At 37.4% G+C, this 12,500-nt stretch overlaps 1 protein-coding gene across 1 annotated transcript in view; it reads right to left on the bottom strand.

Moving 5' to 3' along the window:
- LOC106868395 (ADAMTS-like protein 3) overlaps positions 1-12,500 on the bottom strand; it is a 240,075-nt gene that overhangs the window by 92,584 nt on the left and 134,991 nt on the right. The gene's annotated exons all lie outside the window — the stretch shown is intronic.

The following is a 12,500-nucleotide window of genomic DNA, read 5'->3' as shown; positions in this document are numbered from 1 at the left end:
CCACAACCAGAAGAACTGAGAAAAAACATTGCAGATGTGTGTGTAGCTGTGAGAGGAAATCGTCGCATCACCATCCGTGAGTTTTCAGAGGAAGTGCAGATTAGTTACGGTTCAGTTCAGTTCATTATCACTGAAGATTTGGGTGTGAGACGCGGGCCCAAACTGCTTTCAGCTGACCAAAAAGACGCTCGGGTTTTAGTTGGACAAGATCTCCTTGATTATGTCGAAAACGTTGAAAACTTTTTGAAAACTTTGCGTAGGTCTCCGAGCAGGTACCACCAAGCGTTTGGCAAAACTTGATGCAAATTCTTTGCTCAGCTTTCTCGGTCATGGTCAAAGCGACGATCACACGCTACACACATTCCTTCCAATCATTGCTATAAACAGCTGAAGTAAGTTAGAACGTAAAAATTTAGTGCTCATGCATAGCAGAATTCAGGGTCACTCTGTGCCAAACGGCTTCACTCTGCGTGCTTTAACTTCGTTACTATGGCAACACATATGTATATATATATATATATATATATATATATATATATATATACATATGTGTGTGTACATATATATATATATATACATGTACATATATATATATGCATATGTGTGTGTATGCGTGCGTGTTTGTGCGTGTGTGTGTACGTGTGTGTGCACATGTGTATACATATATATATATATATATATATATATATATATATATATATATATATGTACATATATATATATACAAACATAAATGTATATGTGTGTATATATATATACATGTATTTATATATGCATAGCATGTAAGTATGCGTGTACATGTGTGTGAGAGAGATGGAAAGAGAGAAAAAGAGAGAAAGAACCTATCACATGTGTGTAAACATATATGCATATCGGTTTATATACTTATTCATCAAATAGAAATGCATACATATGCGCACCATCATTCATACAAAAACACATACACACACACACACACGCACAAACATGTATATATATATATATATATATATATATATATATATATATATATAAATATCAAAATATACATACCTACACATACAATATAAATACATACAATACACAAATGGATTAAATATATGTATGATGCACAGAGATGCAAGTTTAGATAGATAGATGTAGACATATAGATACACACACACACACACACACACACACACACACACATATATATATATATATATATATATATATATATATATATATATATATATATATATACTAGCCGCTAAGCCCGATTTGGATGATGTGGCTGTAAAACCTGATCTGTGTAAGCATTCGACTTGTTTGGGCACGCTTACGTTAAAAACAATTTTAGAATGACTTTTTCTGTCAAAACGCTAGAAATAACTAACCATCAATTGTAATGTTTGTGTAATTTTTCGCGCAATTCCACCAAGCCGTTTGACCGAGACTCCCAAGACAAGAAAGAATTGCCCATGTCAAATTTATATGTATGTATACATATATACCGCCCACATACATGACAAACATACATACGCGCCCTCACACACACATAGCCGAACGCACATATGTACACACACACACCCATATATACGCGCACGCCTACATACACAGCCGCATACACATGCACACACATACGCACAGGAGTGCACACACAAAATAACACACATACCTGGCACACATACGCACGCACACACATAAACACACACATACACACCCCTCACATACATACACAACACACATACACATATACACACATGCACACATACACATATACACACATGCACACACACCTCTCACATACATACATAACACACACGCACGCACGAAAACATACACAATATACACATACACGCACGCACAAAAAATATACACACACGCGCACACAGAAACACATACAGACACACATAAACACACACACACCCGTACCTAACACTCACAATCCCCCACACACACGCACATCCACACATATACACACACACGCACACACCCACATACACACACACACTTCTCACCAACACTACACACTCACACAGACACGCATACAATCATACACACATGGACATAAACAACACACGCATATACAATAGCAAACGCACGCACACACACGTACACAGCAACGCACATACACACAACATGCACATACACACAAACACACACGCACGCACAGAAAACATACACATACACACACGCGCACATACAAAATACACACACACACGTACACGTACCTAACACCTACAACCCCACACAAACACGAACACACACACACTCAAATAACCACCTGTTGACCTTCTACCTACACTGTCTATAGCGTCCACTAACCAGTCCTGCTACTAATTTCTTCCACTACGTCATACACACACACACACACACACAAACACACTAACAGATAAACCACCAAACCATGCACACACACACACACACACATACATACGCACACACACGTTCTGTTATCACACACACACTCGCAGACTTTCGCACGCGCACCGATATTCATCTCCCTTTTTCACTCTCCTATCTTAGAAAGAACTTTTCCCCCACCACCTCCACTTCCGGTCTTTTCATAATGTAACCTCGTGGGCATCGGTACCATTTTCCTCTTTCTCCGTTCTTCCATTCTCCGAACTTTCCATCTTTCCGACGAAGGGCTACGCCCGAAACGTCATACACTCTCTCTTTCCTTTCCTGAGCGTCCAATAATACTATCCATATCACGTCCTCACTTTGTTGTTTTTTTGTTTTTTTGTTATTGTTTTTTGAACTATATATATATATATATATATATATATATATATATATATATATATATACATTTCCTTCACTTGTTTCATTTGACTGCGGCCATGCTGGTGCATCGCCTTTAGTCGAGCAAATCGACCCGAGGACTTAATCTTTGTAAGCTAATACTTATTCTATCGGGCTCTTTTGCCGAACCACTAAGTTACGGGGGACGTAAACACACCAGCATCGGTTGTCAAGCGATGCTGGGAGAACAAACACAAAGACACAAACATACACACGCACACACACACATATACACATATACATGTGTATATATATATATATATATATATATATATATATATATATACGATGGGCTTCTTTCAGTTTCCGTCTACCAACCAAATCCACTCACAAGTGTCTGGTCGGCTGATATATGTATATAGTGTTTGGATTGTATCTTGGTGGTTCTTCTCTAAATAATTAATATATTTTTCATTATAAAATTCAATTTGGTAAGTCTGTCATACCGGCCACGAGGAAGGGAAATAGCCCTGAAACTCGAGTCGCCTTTATATACTTATATTTATATATTTGATCCTTTATATTGAACACTCAATATTTCATCTACATTCAATACTTTATTTCATGGTGCCATCCATTTTTATTTTATTTTATTTTATATTATATATTGTATATTATATTATATATTGTATATTCCATATTCTATACCCCACATTGGTTCTGCAGGAATATAAATAAAACATAAAAAACGGACAGTGTTGGAACTCTTTTAAACAAAATAATATATTCCTCTATACACAATCATACAAAAAAAACCCTTTTTTGTATTTATTTTTACTCGCATATATATATATATATATATATATATATATATATATATATATATATATATATATATATATATATATATATGCATGTATATGTGTATATATATATATATATATATATATATATATATTATATACATACATATATATTTTTATATAATTAATGCACACATGAATGGCATTATGCATGAGAATATGTGAATGAATGTGTACACGTATGTACATAGATTTGACTGTATATAAACGTGGGTGTTTAAATGTATGTATGTATGTATGTATGTATGTATGTATGTATTTGTGTTCAAGAATTTAAAGACGTAGTGGAGTGTTTGTCTCAATAAACAACTGTAAACCTACATGAAGCGTGTTATTACTGCTCAGAAAACAAAATGATTTACGTTGTGAGGGAAGAGAGAGAGAGGCGGCAGTGCATTCCCACTGCACACGTAACTTAATGCGCTTTCATTTTACGATGTTGATATTAGCATTAAGTTGCCCTCAACAGCACTAAAATGTACACAAATCCCAGCGTGTGTGTGTGTGTGTGTGTGTGTAAAATGGTGAAAAGACAATAATATAACAATTAAAATAGAATGTAAACCTCATTGGTTGGATGTTTTGAAATAAAGTATTTAGTCCCACATGTTAAATATTTTTTTCCAACCTCTCTGTTTCCTGTCCGCGCTTTTCTGACTGCCTTTCCGTCCCCCTCTCTTCCTCTTCTCTACTTTCTTTCTTTCTTTCTTTTTCCTTCTTTCTTTCTCGCCACCACACACACACTCTCTTTCTTTCTCTTGCCCCCTCCCCCACACGCACGCTATCGCCAATAATGAAGGCGACAAAACAAAACTTGTCTAGATTTCTAATGTTGGTAATATGGAATTTCATTGACTGAAAACATCAACAACAATAATAATAATGGTTTCAAATTTTGCCACAAGGGCAGCAATTTTAGGGAAGGGGTTAACTCAATTGCATCGACCCCAGTACGCAACTGGTACTTATTTTATCGACCCCCGAAAGGATGAAAGGCAAAGTCAACCTCGGCGGAATTTGAACTCAGAACGTAGTGACGGGCGAAATGCCGCTAAGCATTTCGTCCAGCGCGCTAACAATTCTGCCAGCTCGCCGACTTAATAATAATAATAATAATAATAATAATAATGTCTCAATGAAACACGTGCGATCACACACGCAAAACCAACACCGGAAAGTTTACAAACTATATAAAAAAAAAGAAATGGAACAAAATAGTAAGTACATATATTGAATAATTACGCATACACTTGAACGTGTACACAATGATATATACGTTTTGATACCCATAGAACTACACATGCATCTTAATGTTTACAGAACTACGTAAAAATCACAGGACACACTTACGGATACGAAAACACATATCACAAACGAAGCAAAACCAAAACTTTTTTTCTTTCTTCTTTGTTTATTTTCATTTTGTGAACACATACAGACAGTGAACCATTCATAAGTTTAAAACGCCACACACACACAAAAATACACTATGCCTGGAGATAAATCTATCAACAAAAAAAATACAGATGAATACCGATCTGCTAGCCTTAAAAAACTACGCTACGAGCAATGTTTACATGCTGAGAACTCGGTGACGGTGTTGTCTCAAAAAACTGACCCTAAACAGACAAATCCGTCCCCGAATGTCAACGCCAAAGCTCGTCATGCCTCAATGATAACAAGGCAGATCACAAACCAGAGTGGTTATCGACCGAATCACAAAGGGCCACTCACTCGAAATAGATCTGCTAGCCTTAAGAAGCTACGTCACGAAAGCTCGGAGACAGTGTTGTCTCAAAAAACTTACCCTAAACAGACAGATCCGTCCCCTAGCGTCAACGTCGAAGCTTGTTATGCCTCACTGTTAATAAAACAAAATATAAACCGCAATGGTCATAGACCGCATTATAAAGGACCACTTACTCGGATAATGAACCAGATCCGAGACGAGAAATCTGCTACTGGTTCAAATCTTCCCGACACACAGGAGCTGGAAGTACCCCACAACCGGAATATTCCAACAGATGGCCATCCATGCTCGTCACCAAATAACCAAAAGAAAAAGAATGAAAAATGGTCTAGGGAAGATAATAAAGAAGTTCTTAGAGCCTTCTACCGTGCCATATATTTCCCTACAGATAAATCTAATACTGTACAAACCTACTTAAACTGGAGACAGAAACACCTTGCAGTAAGACCCTACATAGACAGTAATAAACTTGCCAACGTCAGAAGAAACATTATAAAAAAAAAATTACTAACTGAAGTAGAGATTGACCAAATTAAGCAAGCAGTAAAGGATAAAAAGAATGAAACTGCAGCTAAAGAAGATACTACAGAGGAAATAATTATAAACCAGCCCAAGGCTGATGAAAATACAGTAATAATTGAAAGAGTTAAGGTAACTGATAGGCAAAATAAAATACTCTCTGAACCAACCATAAACACTAAGGCAGGTGAAAATCAAATAGATGAAGGAAGTCATACAGAAATCGACGCAACAGAACTACATGATCTAAAAAATCAAATCATGATTGAATGGCTGAAAATTAAAGAAACTAGTATGAATGAACGCGACACTCTCCCCAAAATTCGCAATTCTAACCAAAACCTGAAAATAATTGGTAAAATCCGCCTTGCACTTAAGGATATAATTTCAGCTAATGATGTTGATATTACAGATCTCAACCACCTGTACTATGCATCCGCAAGAATCTCAACGATTCTATGTGGTGAAAAGATTAGAAAAAGACAACACTCCCACAAAAAGCCTTCTTGGCAAGAACGCATTCAACACCAAATTAAGCTGCTTAGATCTGACATAGAATGTTTGAAAAACCTTAAATTTGACAAGAGTATCAAACCTACAAAGACCCAAAAACTAAAGAAAAAATATAACATGAAAACCATAGTTGACATTGATGCCACCATAGAAACCATCAAGCAAAAGGTATGTGCTAAAGCTGCCCGCATAGCAAGGTATGAAAAGCGTGTTAAATTCTTCCGAGATAATAACATGTTCAAAAATAACCCCAAAAATTTCTACAGGAAGATAGGGAAAACACCAGTAACAATAAAGTCTGTCCCATCAAAAGAAGAAGTGCAAGAATTTTGGAATAAAATCTGGGCAGAAGATAAAACACACAATGAAAAGGCCCCTTGGATTGATAGAATAGCTACAGACCTAGACTCCTTAGAGGAGCAAAAGTGGGAGGGGGTCAGGGTAGAAGATATAAGATCTGCTCTCAGGAGGTCAAGCAAATGGAAGTCTCCAGGAAAGGATAAAATTCCTAACTTCTGGTTGAATGCCTTCCCAGAAAGCCATGAACTGCTAACAAAACTTTACAACGATGTTTTGCAAAATCCTAGTTTGATGCCCTCTTGGCTAGTTAATGGTTTAACATTCCTGCTTCCAAAAAATGAGGAAACAAACGAACCAAAAAATTATCGCCCCATAACCTGCTTAACAACAATGTATAAGACGCTAACATCTGTCCTAACTGAGTACACCTATAGTTTTTTAATAGAAAGTAGCATATTCCCTAATGAGCAAAAGGGATGTAAACGTGGATCTTATGGTTGTAAAGATCAGCTACTCATCAATAAGATGATCTTAGAAGATTGTCACAAGCGACACAAAAACTTGTCAATAGCCTGGATAGACTATAAAAAGGCCTTTGATAGCCTACCACATAGCTGGATTAGGAAATGTCTGGAAATGTATAAAATAGCTCCTACTCTGCGAAACTTTTTATCTGTAAGTATGAGATCATGGAGAACCACACTGATGTTGAACAATGACAATGAATCTCTAAATGCTGGAGATGTAAGAATTTCATGTGGCATTTTCCAGGGTGACTCACTATCACCACTCCTCTTCTGTCTAGCCCTAATACCGCTCTCAAAATTGCTCAATGATGCACAGTATGGTTATAAAATATTTGATAAAAATATAAATCATCTCATTTACATGGATGATTTAAAGCTCTTTGCAAAAAATGACCAACAACTCAAAGGCCTACTAGCGATTGTTAAACAATTCAGTGATGACATCAGGATGCAATTTGGCCTTGATAAATGTGCAAAAGCTATCTTTATCAAAGGAAAAATGACAAATACATCTAATGTGAACCTTGACCAGCAAAATGTCATAAAAGAGTTAGAACCAGCGGAGAGCTACAAATACCTAGGGGTAATTGAAGGGGACAATATCAAGCACTCAGTGATGAGGGAAAGGATCAGAAGAGAATGTTATCGCAGGGTGAGAGCAATACTGAAGACAGAGCTGAACGCGAGAAACAGGATCGAAGCGATCAATGCTCTAGCCATACCAGTCGTGACTTACAGTTTCAACATCGTTAACTGGTCAATTACTGAAATATGTAATGTTGACAGAAAAATACGAAAACTGTTGACAATGCACAGAATGCACCACCCTAAGGCAGATATAGAACGTCTTTATCTGCCAAGAAAAGAGGGAGGTCGAGGACTACTACAGCTGGCATTATCAATGAAGGTAGCCACAATTGGCCTAGACACCTATATGAAAAACTCTGAGGACTGGATGCTAAAACTTGTCTTAAAATATGAAAGCAAGAAAGCATCTTACTCAGTAACAAAACAGGCAAAGGAATATCTAAGTGAATTCCAATTGCAACAAATTCAAGAATTAGACGAACTAGAAACACCTACAGAAAAAGCTAAGCGCTTGAAAACCCGTGCTAAAATTGCTGCCTTAGCTATTATGACTGAAAAATGGCATGGAAAACCTCTCAATGGCAAATACCCAAAGAGAGCGAATAATGCAGATATTGACAAAGCCCTTACCCACCAATGGTTAATGGCCTCTGGATTGAAATCAGAAACAGAGGGGTTTATCATAGCAGCCCAAGATCAATGCCTACCTACAAAGAACTACCAGGCCAACATATTAAAGAACGGCAGCTCCCCATTATGTCGTATATGCCAACAACAAAATGAGACCATCGATCATGTTGTCTCCATGTGCAGTCTGCTTGCGCCTACAGAGTATCTCAACAGGCATGATAGAGCTGCACAATATATTCACTGGGTAATATGCAAAAACCTGGACTTGCCCCATGATAAAAACTGGTGGGAACACAAACCACCCCCAGTACTTGAAAATGATCACATTGCACTCCTCTGGAACTTCACCATTCAAACTGACAGAAAGATAGACGCAAATAGGCCAGACATCATACTGAAAGACTTCAGACAAAAATCATGCCTCCTCATTGATATGACTGTCCCAATTGATATAAACGTATCTGTCAAGACCTACCAAAAACTGAGCAAATATAAAGATCTTGAAATAGAAATTAGCAAAATGTGGAATCTGAAGACGAAAACAATACCTATTGTCATAGGTGCCCTGGGAATGACAGCGAAACGGGCTGATTACTACCTAGCTCAGATACCAGGAAACCCCAAAATGGCTGAAGTCCAAAAGATAGTGCTCATGGGAACTGCCCATATCCTACGTAAAATACTGTCTATGTGATCTCAAATTTTAAAGCAAACAATTTTCTTATGGTTTCTTAAACATTCACTTGAACAAAACTGTACAAATCCAAATATATGGTACCCTAGGCATAACACCTACATGAACTTCTAACTTGTTGTCTCTTGAGGTCTCTGGGTGAGACTTGGATCCAACTTGTACAAATGCAAAACAAAAGTCAAACATAAAATAATAATAATAATAATGATTATGATAATGATGATGATGATGATGAGGAGGAGGAGGAGGATGAGGCTGATTGTCGATCCTGTCGATTTCGACGTGTGAGTGTTTGAAGGAGAGGGTTTAATAAATAAATAAATAAAATAACTCCGCCCACCCGTAATTGCAGATCTAGCTTTGTAATATTGGAGCAATGTCTTTCCTCAGAGATAAGGTAAAATATGTTTTCACCCGGGGTGAAAAGAAACCAAGGCTACCATTTTTTAAAATTCCACTCATTGGCAACGTTATCCCTCTTCAGATGATTTATTTCTGCAAGTAAGAGATTTTGACAAAGGACTAATTACAGGGTGAGAATAAAATACCTCCAATGCTTTCACTAAATGCTCGTCAGAAACCAATCGACGCCGCATTTTTTTTTTTTTTTTTTACTTTGAAAAGTTTTCAATTAAAAACCAAGAGAAAATAATTAGTCGTTCATTGGAATCTCTTGCTGAATCGATCTAGCGCCTTAGTACGAGTGGCAGGAATTTTCAGCATGTTGCGAAAGAAGATATGTGCATGTGTGCGTGCGCGTATGTGTATGCCTGTGTGTGTGTATGTATGTATGTATGTGTGTGTGTGTGTGTGTACTGTCTTTTATTTTTTGTCCTCGAAGGGTTTAGTCGAGCATATTGAACTCAGTGTTTGGTTTTTAAAAGTCTATTCTATCGGTCACATGATAGTTTCCAACCGGAAAGTTCGCCGGAACAGACTAGCCAGTTCGTTCTCGTCGGAGCCCAGAATCTCCCCGAGAACGTCATCGCACTTCCCCATCACTAATCCTCTATAAATTTCTAAAGCGGAACATCCAGCAATCTCACATCCCGACTGGTAGAAGGCTCAGTTTATGAGAGACAGGAGTTTCCGAAGAAACTTTGGTTGTAACTGCGGAAATGAAGCTGGATATTTAATGGAAGGCATATCGCTCGGCAATGGTTCAGTAAAGACGTAGACTGACCACAGCTGTTATCCTAATACAGCATCAGCAGATAATAGGGTAAGGAGGAGGAAGTGGACCAGCGAAGAAAACAAAGAGATACTGCAGCGAATACCAAACAGCATGGGCATGTGACAGCGAGATGCCAGAAAGATAGATCAAATCTGAAACCAACACGAAGCAGGAATTATAAATCCGCAAAAACACAGAAAGAAAATTGTCTTAATGTAAACCATTTCAGGAAACTGAAAGATTTTTCATATATGGAATATATATATACAAAAACATTGCTTCCCCTTAGACAGTAACATGTGCGTAAAAATGTAAACACTGCAATATTTCTATACGAAAACTGCAAACCTGTGAGTAAAATTTTAAATTTTAAATTTTAATTGCATATACATCCATATTTATACAAGACCTCTCTCTCTCTATATATATGCACACTGCTGTTTCTTCTTGGTCTCTCGCTGATACATCAATAATAATTATAACTACGAAAGAAACATCAACATATGTCCATGGGCGGTGTTCAGTTAAAAAAGAAAACACTGTAAAAACGAACCCATAACAAAAACAAACAAAATAGAAAGAACGGTGGACAGATAGCCATAAATAATATGAAAGGGTTGATTTATGATTTACACACACCACTATGCAACACTCCTCCCAAGACATACACGAATAAACTCATATCGTAAACACCCAACAAAATGAATAAAGCCCACAAGTGCTATAGAAGGCCGGTACCCGACAGAAGAACACAACCTACGTTGCACAAACAACACGCAATGCAAAAACTAATACAACAGAAGACTCAAACCAAACCCCATAACAAAACATACTGATACAATACAATATTTCCCCCACCCACCCCCACACAAAAATGCAGCACACACCACCCTACCAGCAGAAAGGTGCAACAAATGATGCTACAGAAAGTTGCTTGAAACTATCAGATGCCGAGGAGTACATCAGAAGGGTGAGGAAGCTAATGAAGATAAAGCTAAATGGTCTGAGTTTCGTGAAGGCTGTAAACACTTGGGCAGTATCATTACTTAGATACTCAGCAGCTTTTGTAGATTGGACAAAAACTGAATTAGCAAAGCTAGACAAAAGAACTAGGAAGAAATTCAATATGAATAGAGGACACCACCCAAGGGCAGGATTAGCGAGATTATATTTACCAAGAAAGGAAGGCGGAAGAGGGTTAATATCAGTAGAAGACTGCGTGGAATTAGCTAGAGTAGATATAGACGCCTATGTAGGTAATACTGAAGAAAGTTTATTAAAAGCTGCCAAAGTCACAGCAAGACATAGGGAAACCAAAAACCCAAACGAAGTTTAAAACCAGAAAAAAGAACAGAAATTATCTGACTGGCAGGAGAAGGCGTTCCACGGTAGATTCCCCAAAATAGTTGCAGCAAATAGTAGTAGTGAGACATGGCTATGATTGCAGAAAGGAAGGCTGAAAAGGGAGACAGAAATTAGTAAGTGAAAGTAGCATGCTGGCACAGAAAGAATACAAGAAAAGACATGACAACCAAGGGAGAGTAATCCATTGGGAGTTATGTAGAAAGCTGGGATTTGAACATACTAATAAATGGTATGAACATGAACCTATTAAAGTATTAGAAAGTAAGAAATTCGAGCTGTTGTGGGACTTTAATATTCAAACTGACAGAATAATAGAAGCTAGAAGGTCTAATTTAGTAGTGGTAGATATAAAGAATAGAAAGTGCCAGATTATAGACTTTACAGTCCCAACCATTGAACTACAGACGCTATGGAATGTGCGGGTAAAATGTATCCCAGTAGTTATAGGTGCATTGGGAACTATCCCTAAAGATTTGAACAGATGGATAGAGGAAATAGGCATAAAACCCAGTTTAGTACAGCTGCAGAAAACAGAGTTATTAGGGACAGCTAGTGTACTTAGGAGGGTTCTTCTTGGCATCTAAGGTTACTTGTTGTAGCCCGATGTTAGGATATTTTTTTTCCTTTCTAACAGTCTAATCTGTTGTGTATATGAAAATAAAAATAACAACTGCAACAACAACAAAACAACAACAATAATAATAATAATCATAAGATGGGCTACAGCAAATTTTCAGCTCAATACCACAGATTTGCTTGTCAGTTGCTTGACCTTAACCAGTTGAACATGTCCCTTAGTAGCTGACGATATGTGTATCTCTGATCATGAGCAGAAGTAGTGGGGGAGCATCATAGCCATGTACTGAGA

The sequence above is a fragment of the Octopus bimaculoides genome, chromosome 15 (assembly GCF_046866305.1).
Source record: "Octopus bimaculoides isolate indiv1 chromosome 15, ASM4686630v1, whole genome shotgun sequence".
NCBI classification, from domain to species: domain Eukaryota; kingdom Metazoa; phylum Mollusca; class Cephalopoda; order Octopoda; family Octopodidae; genus Octopus; species Octopus bimaculoides.
Note: the sequence above shows the minus strand (reverse complement) of the source record. Positions and strands in the feature narration are given on the sequence as shown.